Source organism: Helianthus annuus, chromosome 13 (genome assembly GCF_002127325.2).
Source record: "Helianthus annuus cultivar XRQ/B chromosome 13, HanXRQr2.0-SUNRISE, whole genome shotgun sequence".
NCBI lineage: Eukaryota > Viridiplantae > Streptophyta > Magnoliopsida > Asterales > Asteraceae > Helianthus > Helianthus annuus.
In genome coordinates, this window is record NC_035445.2 from 134481012 (window position 1) to 134492373 (window position 11362).

Consider the following 11362-nt stretch of genomic DNA (forward strand, 5'->3'; position numbering starts at 1 on the left):
CCATCGTTGACGTAGTATAGTGTTGGTAAGATACCGAGGTCGTCCAAGGACACAAGAGCTTTTGGTACCGGTTTATCCTCAACGTCTAACCAAATCAAAATGTTAGAAAAGATTTTTAAACTAAGAAAATAAAAACTAACTAAATGCTGAAAATAAAATAAAAATAAAAACAGATAGACAAGATGAATCACTTGGATCCGACTCGTGTATTAGTATAACCTTTGATTATTTTCGCACTTTTGCACTTGTTTAAGAGATTATCTTAGTTATTGTAGTAGGCCCCTCTTTTGAAAGCGACGTTACCCTCAACCCAGTAGTTTGAGTCAGCAAGGATACAATCCTAAAGGGTTGGATTATTGGAAGATAATGAATTAAGTTATTAATGCAAATTATGGTAGGCCCCGCTTTTGGCGGTGACGTTACCCTCGGCTAAGTAGTCTGAGTCAGCAGGGATACAGTCCTAAATAGCCGGGTTATAGTATTAATAGTAGTTAACTTACGAGGGGGTCAAAGAGTTTGGATTTCCGCCATCCAATACCTATGGGCATTGAAGGAGATCCTACTAAATTTGACCCAGGTCCCTTGCAGGACCTCTAAACGCTGAACAAGGGCAAGACCCTTACCAAACCGTTCCCTTAACCCCCGACCAAGTAGCCAACATACCTCCATATAGACCGTGGAGATATGAATGGTGAAAATCTTTTATTTTATATAGACAGTAAAATAATGCCAAGACACCACGGACAAACGATAAGGAAAGATCACCTTCAACATAAGCAACTAGTTATTAAAGTCATTAATACAAAACCAAATAAAAAGTGCAAAAGATTAAAAATAAAAAGTATTATACTAAACACTTGTCTTCACTAAGTGATGTAAGAGACTTAGGCAAACATGGCCTTGATTGTCAAGAACTCTTACGATCAATCTTGGATCCCGAGACGACTCACACACTCTATGATGGACAATGGATGATGGTGGTGGATGATAGTGTTGTGATGGTGGTGGGTGGTGGATGAAGTGTGAGAGAGGTGGTGTGCCAAGGGATGAGTTGCAATGAAACCAAGCACTCCTATTTATAGGCTAAACAGAAGGCTGGGCACGGCCCCGTGTCCGCTGGACACGCCCCCGTGCCTGTCCGACACTCTCTCTTCATTAATTGTAATTCGCAATTACAATTAATGCGCCTGCTGTACTTTCGCCACGCCCCCGTGTTCACTGGACACGGCCCCGTGGTGGGCAATAGAAGCTTCTATAGGTTTGTCTTTTCTGCTGCTTCTTAGGCACGGCCCCGTGTTGGCTGAGCACGGGGCGTGTTCAGTCTTCTGCCTTCTCTATTTTGCTTGGGAGGATGCTGTTGAGGGGTCGGGCAGTACACTTATGTTCCTTTTCTTGTATTTATGTTAGATTTAGCTATCTTTTTGCTTCTTTTGTGAATTTGAGCTCATTTAATCCTGAAAATACAAAAGGAAGACAAAAACACTCTTTTTCCAACATTAGTACTTAAAAAGGGTTAGTTTTATGTCTCATTTGATGTAATTTATATGTTGCATTTTACACACATCAAATACCCCCACACTAGAACTTTTGCTTGTCCTCAAGCAAAACTCTTTAATATGTGGCTTACACTCCCAAATGGAATGGGTAGAAGAGAAGGTTTTGGCTTGTCATAGAGTGTCGGGAATCCAAAATCTTTTTGGGTTTTATTTTTATTTATTTACGATCCTATTCGTTATGATTTGTTTAGAACGTTTCATAGGAGAAATTACTTATTTGGGCATAACATGCCTTTTTAAAATTCCACTTATATGCAAGTTCACATACCTCACGGGAGAAATCACTCACACTCGACCGAAGGTGTATTTTAGTGAATCACTCGAGAGCGGCATGGAACTTATTCCTACCATAAGCTTGCCAAGCAATCAATCCTCCTCCTTTTTAACTTGTTACCTTTGTAAATATCAAGATGACTTTTTTGGGTAAAGGCTTGGGCTAAAGGTGGGTGAATGGGTTAGTAGAAAAGGGCGAAAAGCGTAAAAAGCGTCGGTTTTCGTAAAACACTTTGTTTTAGTGACTTTTTATTTCGAGGTATTTCTTCAAACAAGCTTTTGTTTCAAGAACCAAGCGGCTATTCACACAAGAAACGAAAAATGAGCATTTAGTCTAAAGATGTAAATTTGTATGCTCAATAAAGGCTCAAAAACTCACTTTTTGTGGGAATGGGTTTTTCTATGTGATCAAGTATATATAATCAAATTTTAACTAAGTTTGTCATGCCGTTTCATAAATTTCTTATGTTGGTTCTTTCTATCACGACGCTCTCGGTTGTAAATTTGTAAAAATATAACCTTATTAATCCTAGGATTCCTAACTTAAACTTTAGACAAGTAAAAAAAAATGAAAATTTTTGAAAAAATTTGGGGTGTTTAGCGGTTCCAATAGAGTTTTGTGTAAGGCTTGTTATTAGGACTTGCAAAATTTCAAGGTTTTAGCATCCCCCCACACTTAAATTACACATTGTCCTCAATGCGTCCCAAAAATAAATTTTTAGGTTGATTAGGTGTGTAATATGGTGTTAAAAGCAAAGATTTATGTTACTGGCAGTCTGGACACGGCCCCGTGGGGACCGGACACGGCCCCGTGTTCAGGTGCCAGTAACAAAAATTAAAGAAAAGAAACAGAAGTCTGGACACGGGGGCGTGTCTGGTGAGCACGACCCGTGTCCAGTTACCTGAACTGGGCATTTTTTCTGCAGGGGGTTCAGCACGGGGCCGTGTTGGTTGGACACGGCCCGTGTTGAACCTTCTGTATTGGAGAAATTGATGTCGGGTTGCCTTGTTCTTGTGCATGGGGCCATGTTTCTCGTTTCCCTTTTCATCCTTTACCACCATGAGTGTTTTTTATTTATTATGAACCATTCAATCCTTAAAACCATCGTTCCATTCAAACAATAGAGAAATACATATAATTCCTGAATAAAATAAAATAAAAACTTAACTAACTAGGTCAGGAGGTACACGAGGTTATCATAAAGGGTTCTACTTTTTTTTAAGAAAATTTCGAGAATAGTTTCTCGATATAGTAGGACCCTTGGCCGATGGTTCCCTAGATGTCGTTTAAAACCATTCTTCTATCTCCCTTGGAAGGAAGAAGGCGACTTCATTTTCCTCAGCAACTTGTGGCTGAGGGGGAACATTCACCGGGACTCCTTGCACCACCCTTTGCGGAGGCTCAGGGTGCATGGCGTACCATTCAGCCGGAATGATGACTTCGGGCACCACGTTCCACGCCCTTTGGGTTATCACAGGTACCAAGGGCGGGGAGGCGAGAAGGTTTAACCTCTGGTGCAAGAGGTTCACCTCTCGGAGACATCCCTCCAGTCCCACCGTCAGATGGTTGATACGGTCGACCAACGCTTCCTCCACTCCCGTCATTTCGCCAATAGCCTCCCTTAGGGCGTAAACATAGTTTACAAGAGAGTCTTCTGCCGTTGATGATCTCCTCCCTTGTCGGTTACTTCTTGAAGATGATCCGCTTGTTCTGCTTGCCATTTTCTGTGAAAGAAACCGAAGAAAGCTAAATTTTTACAAAACAGTGCCTCGGACACGGCCCCGTGCTCGTTGAGCACGGCCCCGTGTCCATTTGTCTGCAGGATTTTAGGCTAAGGAGTCTTGGAGTTTTAAATTATTTTCATGATTTTTAACTGGGTTTTAAGCTTAGATAATTTAAAACAAAGTTATACAACTAACTTTAAACAAGAATCCTTAGCAAATAATCTTACAAACTTCACATAGAGGGTTGGAATCATGGAGTTTCCAAGCTTCCATGGAGGAAATGTTGAAAAATTTTGAAAGAAGAGGAAATGAATAAAAGTGGAAGGGACAAGATGGTCCTTGGGAACCTTCTTTTAGCACTTACCTAGGATGGTATGAGTGAAGATCCCAGGAATCTCTGTCTATTGAAGTGGTCAAAAATGGGCAGGAATCAGGCTGCATTTAAAGAAAACGACAGCGCACTGGACACGGTCCCGTGTTCACTGGACACGGTCCCGTGTGCAGAGGAAATCCTGACACATTTTGTCCGTATTCTGACAAAATCAGCAGAGAATCTTTTAGGTGAGCACGGGGGCGTGTTGACCTGGACACTGCCCCGTGTCCGGAGGCTGTCTTATGGAGTTTTCTTACTTCTAAGGATTTTATTGATATCGGGTGGTTCCTTACTGGTTGGAACAACCCCAAAGTGCCTAAGATACCTTAATTGTCCTAGACTAAGGCGAGAACGCAAGAGGTTGTCGGTTAGGGTAATTCCTATTTTCATTCTAGGTGGACAAGTCCAACCCTTTCCCGGTCTCTCGTTAAAGAAGGTGTATGCCGAATCGTTCAGGTCTATGTATGCACCGAACGAAGTCGATGGAGAGTCCTTCACGGCACAATCGGCACAGGGACGACTATCGTCCAAGTCTTTGCTAGGTATGAAGGTATTTTTGGGAGCAACGAGGTTGTCAGAATGCGATCCCAACATTTCTTCATGGTCATCGCCTTGGGGCGGATCAATAAAATCCTTCCTAAGCTCTTTTGACCAATTTAGAATTAGCTCTTCTAGTTGAAATAACTCGTCAAGGAGCATTTCCCCTAGAATATCTGGTTGGGCGCATTCGAGGGAGAGATAATGCTTATTTTTACTTTCGCCCGTTTTAAGGTTATAAGGAATCGGTGGGTCTATGTAGTGTGGCCTATAATTTAGAAAGTAACATTCTAACTCTTTATGTTCGCCTCCACATAATTGACACCACGTACCATAAGAGTGCCGAAAGTAAAAACAATTACTATCACTCATGTTTATGTCAGAAATTACCAACCGCCGGGATCTAATGGTTCTGTTTTCAGTAAGTGAATCTTGGGCACAGGGGTGTGTTGAGTGAGCACGGCCCCGTGTTCAGCTTACTGTCTGACTTAAAACAGGATTGCCAGTTCCAATGATTGAGCACGGGGGCGTGTTCAGCGGGCACGACCCGTGCTGAGCTCTGCAGAAGCTGAAAAACTAAGAAAATCCTAAAAAATTAAAAAGAAAAATAAAAATATGATTAGGCCGTTGATTCCTAACTTTCTTAAAATCCTTGTGTCCCCGGCAACGGCACCAAAAACTTGATGCGTGTATAGTGTAATATGTTTTAGATGTATATTTTAAGCCCTTTTACACTTTTAGCCAAGTTTTAAATTTATAAAACACGATATTTTCTAACACTAAACACACATATGGGCAAGTGCACCCATCGTTGACGTAGTATAGTGTTGGTAAGATACCGAGGTCGTCCAAGGACACAAGAGCTTTTAGTACCGGTTTATCCTCAACGTCTAACCAAATCAAAATGTTAGAAAAGATTTTTAAACTAAGAAAATAAAAACTAACTAAATGCTGAAAATAAAATAAAAATAAAAACAGATAGACAAGATGAATCACTTGGATCCGACTCGTGTATTAGTATCCTTTGATTATTTTCGCACTTTTGCACTTGTTTAAGAGATTATCTTAGTTATTGTAGTAGGCCCCTCTTTTGAAAGCGACGTTACCCTCAACCCAGTAGTTTGAGTCAGCAAGGATACAATCCTATTGGAAGATAATGAATTAAGTTATTAATGCAAATTATGGTAGGCCCCGCTTTTGGCGGTGACGTTACCCTCGGCTAAGTAGTCTGAGTCAGCAGGGATACAGTCCTAAATAGCCGGGTTATAGTATTAATAGTAGTTAACTTATGAGGGCGTCAAAGAGTTTGGATCCCCGCCATCCAATACCTATGGGCATTGAAGGAGATCCTACTAAATTTGACCCAGGTCCCTTGCAGGACCTCTAAACGCTGAACAAGGGCAAGACCCTTACCAAACCGTTCCCTTAACCCCCGACCAGGTAGCCAACATACCTCCATATAGACCATGGAGATATGAATGGTGAAAATCTTTTATTTTATATAGACAGTAAAATAATGCCAACGGACAAACGATAAGGAAAGATCACCTTCAACATAAGCAACTAGTTATTAAAGTCATTAATACAAAACCAAATAAAAAGTGCAAAAGATTAAAAATAAAAAGTATTATACTAAACACTTGTCTTCACCAAGTGATGTAAGAGACTTAGGCAAACATGGCCTTGATTGTCAAGAACTCTTACGATCAATCTTGGATCCCGAGACGACTCACACACTCTATGATGGACAATGGATGATGGTGGTGGATGATGGTGTTGTGATGGTGGTGGGTGGTGGATGAAGTGTGAGAGAGGTGGTGTGCCAATGGATGAGTTGCAATGAAACCAAGCACTCCTATTTATAGGCTGAACAGAAGGCTGGGCATGGCCCCGTGTCCGCTGGACACGCCCCCGTGCTTGTCTGACACTCTCTCTCTTCATTAATTGTAATTCGCAATTACAATTAATGCGCCTGCTGTACTTTCGCCACGCCCCCGTGTTCACTAGACACGGCCCCGTGGTGGGCAATAGAAGCTTCTATAGGTTTGTCTTTTCTGCTGCTTCTTGGGCACGGCCCCGTGCTGGCTGAGCACGGGGCGTGTTCAGTCTTCTGCCTTCTCTATTTTGCTTGGGAGGATGCTGTTGAGGGGTCGGGCAGTCCACTTATGTTCCTTTTCTTGTATTTATGTTAGATTTAGCTGTCTTTTTGCTTCTTTTGTGAATTTGAGCTCATTTAATCCTGAAAATACAAAAGGAAGACAGAAACACTCTTTTTCCAACATTAGTACTTAAAAAGGGTTAGTTTTATGCCTCATTTGATGTAATTTATATGTTGCATTTTACACACATCATTGAACGTAATTACCAAAATTTATGTTTGCGAAAATTCTTGTCATCTTTTAGTCATGACTCATATTTCGAGTCTTTTGACTTTCTATTTCGCGTTCCTGTTTCTCAGTCTACGCATGTGTTTAAATCCTTATCCACCAACCGGGTGTTTTACCGAAGTCGTTCTTATTGCAACCCTTACGGTATGCATTATGACTTCGTTTCGCTTTTATATTCCTACTTTGTTCTCAAATTTGGTGTTTTATAAAATCGGCCCGTTAAGAGTCTTATTTGCATTCTTCGTGTTCGAGTGTAAGCACACCCCTCCCAATTGCATACCTTAATCGTTTTACATTAATCTTTGTCCCTTCACTCGGGCTCATCATCCTAATGTAATACGCTTCCGTCACCCGGCTATGCGTTTACATTATTATCAATTATTTTTGCTCATTTGATTCATTTGGGTACTTTTTAAGTTAGTCCCATTCACCCCACCCTTACTACATCGGACATAAATGTGTCCATCATAAGAAGTTCATGGTACCACGTGTTCACTACTTACTTGGCCAGAGTAAGCGATCAACACCTGGTATACATGACGTTTTTATAATTTTCACATTACACCCCATGTAAGTAATGCCTCTATCTGTTTTTCTTGGAAACAATATCCCGGATAGGTTTTCTATTCAGGTCTTTCCAAGTTTTCAATCTACGTATGCAATTTTCAATCTCTACATATTTGTTGCATATTACTATTTATGCAATAATTTAAAACGTGCACCTGATAATGCTTGCTCTAATAGGCTCCCCTTGCCATTAACTTATTCGCAATCGTTGCGCGATTTAGGTCCTTGGTGATCGTGCTCTATTTGTCATACTTTGGACCGTTCCTCTGTCAAATCCATGATTTGTTAAACTCTCGCTATCTTCATATGCGAGTGTCCTTCAATCAAAAACATATACAACAGTTAGTAATTTCAACATTAAAGGATGCCCGTATTATAATACAAGGCTTTTTCTACTATACGCGTCAATGCGGGTATTTTCGTCAACCATATCAACCATTTTAATTGGGGTAACGTGAATCACACGATAGCCCTATGTGCTGTTTACAACACTTTAGCATGCTAACTATTAACATACATGTACTTACCGGATTTGCGATCAAGCCTCGAAGCGAACACTTTATTCTTCTAACCTTGAGCTCCGATTACCAACTTGTAACACCCATTCTTATAAATCATGGTTTAACGTATATTTTGCGAAAACAGTCATGTAATTAAGATTACATATACATCAAAAATACGGGCTTATTAAAAACCTTTACAATTTAACAGTTTAGTACCTAATGTAATTAAGTTCGTCATTTAAAAGTAACAACGAAATGTCGTGCGGAAGCTTATTTCTTGATCGTGTTCGGTTCTTCATTGTGCTTGATCGTCCTCTGGTGCTAAAATTTTACCTGAAACTCATAAAACATGAGTTGAATTAGTCATACGTAACTTAGAACGTATTTAAACGGGTTCGCAATGCGTATACGGTTAAAATAAACGATTTTCGCGAAACTGACACATGCTTGCGTAGCGCTAGCACATGCTCGCGCTACGCTAGCACCTGTTTTCGACAGAATGTTGTTTGCTGGTGCTGCAGATTCCCAGCTCAACCCGATTTCACGGAAACGGCCATAACTTCTTCGTTATTGATCCGTTTTACCCGATTCTTTTTCCTACGCGTCCATAATTTAATCCTCCATCTATTGGAGTTAAAATCCAACATCCAACATAATAAAATTTCAGACTTTTAATCCTCGGCTTACTACCCTTTTTACCGAATTTTAACCCGTTTGTACATTTAACAAACCAACGTGTTTATTGATCCCAAATTCTCATAATCTTTATGTTTTCGTTATATCCTATTATATAAGGTTCAAGTCACGGGTTCCCTATGCAATCCTAACCTATTTTGCATATATACTTATTTTGACCCGTTAAGGCTATTCAACATTTGCAAGCTTAAATCACGCTTCTATTAGTTTATGTCCTATCCCCATTTTTATACGTATACCAAGGACTCTATTTAACAAAACGCTTAACTCTAAACAACTCTTGAAGGTTGTTTGCCCAATTTACCCCTCAAGGGTTTTTTGGTCAATTTTAGTCCTTCTTTTACGACGAAGGACTTTCACTAAGAATTTGACAAAAATCGCACGTTTAACTATAATCTAATTAATGCGTACCTGGCTCGAGTCAACATATAGACCCGTTTTGTACCTTTCTTTTATTAGCCGCTACTTTATAGCGACGCAATAATCCACTTCCCGTTCACTCCTGTGAACATCTAACTTAACAACCAAACATTAGTCGATATTGTCAAATGGTGTCATCACCACCATTTGACCCATTTGGTATTTATGACCAAACATTTATACTTATGTCAAAACATGGTTTTTTTTAATAACCCATTCACACATCCGACCCATTTCAAATTTTTACCACAAGATCATTCTTCTTACGTATTTAACTCGTTATGGCTTACACCATGGTATCCTTTTAATCTCAACTTACATATAGTCAACATGTGACTAATTTACCCTTTTTCCCATTACTAGTTACGCTATAAGGTAACCTTAAAGAAATCTTATAAATTCTTAGTCAATTCACGACTAAATTACCCTTTTGTCCATTTTACCATTAACCATGGTTTTGATCGTTTTTATTCGTTCCGACTCATATCGCTTCGTGTCGGAACTCCAATTTCGAATATAATCAGTTGTCACATTTATCACCTATAAAATACATACGTTTACTACAAATGGGTGTAAGCTTTACTTACCTCGCGTCCGAATTATGCTTTTTCCTTTCCTTCTTGATTCGTTTGACCCGCTCCCTCATCAAGCTTCCACCTAGCTTGTTACACGTCAAACTATCATCATTGTTTTCAAGGTGGTTAGTTTAATCATAATTTAATACGATTATTCCACCTTACGCATTTCATACCAAAGATTACCATTTATCGTATTATGGGTCAGTTTGACTTTTTGAAAGTCAAGCATCCCTTAATATGCACATTCATGTTCATTAGCTAGTTTAGGCATTTTCAATTTACCCAGTAGGTGTTCCTTTAAGTCATCGCTCTAACGAATCTTTTAACTTTGAGTTCATGCTATTATTAACACTAAGTTAGCCTAGCTCTTGATTATCGAAGACACTATATTTCTTTATCTCACAAAATCTACGGGTTTTCCCTCTATAAGTGAAACCCGTTTTGTCATGTTATTTGGCATTTATCCAAATACTTACCCAAACCAAGTTCTATCTACGAACTAGTAGGCACCTAATTTCACTTAGGCATTTTAACGAACATCTTGTGGGCAAGATTCGTATACTTCTTTTGTTAAGTTCTTGGTTAATTCCCAACCAAGTTTCAAGCATCAATTTCAAGCCCTTATGTCTAGCGTTCATGAACTACATCTAGAACTTGCATCATAACATTAATATTCATGAATTTAACATCCTAATTCAAGTGTTCATCACAATGGCATAAAAACCCACTTAGCACATAAATGGGTAATAATCTATTTCACAAATTTTCAACACTAACTCATCAAATCCTTACTAGGGTTTGTTCCTAGACATGGATTTATCCTAATTTCACTCTCACATCAATCATGCAAGCAATAATTTCGGTTATCATAAATTCATCAAGAATTTCAACTTCACTAAACATAGAAATTTAACATACCTTGTGATCCCCTAGCTTGGGTGATCATGAATTTGTGTTCATGCATTTGATTTGGGCTAGATTTGACCTTCAATTTTCTTGATTTTGGTTGAACTAGGGTTTCACCCATTTTGGTCGCCTGATGATCGATCTCCACACACACCATGTGTGTGTTGTGTATTTTTTTTTGTTTATAAAGTATAAAGTTTACTTTAGTACAATTTTGGTCCCTCAAGTTTGTAACCTTTTAATAAGGGTTATTACCCAAGTTTCCTTCTTTATTTTAAGGCACATATTTAACTAGGTTGATATTCCTAGTTACTTACTGGGTCCCGGGAGTTATAACCCGGTTTATTTTAAGTCCCGTTAACTCGGGCTCTTATAAACTCAATTCCTTAAAACTTTGATTCGCTTGTATTTAATATTTAGGATTTCTTATTTAAATCTAAATATTTACTGGGTTATTTTTACTACTAACGGTATTTTACCCGTCTTTTAGTATTAACGGAGTTTATTACCAAACCCGTTTTCGGGGTGTTACAAGTCTACCCCCTTAAAGAGGTTTCGTCCTCGAAACCTTTTCTTACGTAATTCATTGAGTTTAAACTCAATGTATTCTATCCGAGAAATATTCTAAACATTACCTATACTTTTTAACCAATCGTTAGTATTACCCGAAAAGTATGGTAACATCTTTTTGGTTACTAATTGTCTACATATCTCATACGACATAGTGTAACTTCGAAATAACGTAATCTCGTTATTTCCACTAGTTTAGTTAACTTAGCGATATCTATCGCTTTCATATACTATCGAATTCCTTATGAATCCGTTACTTTGACCCGTTTAA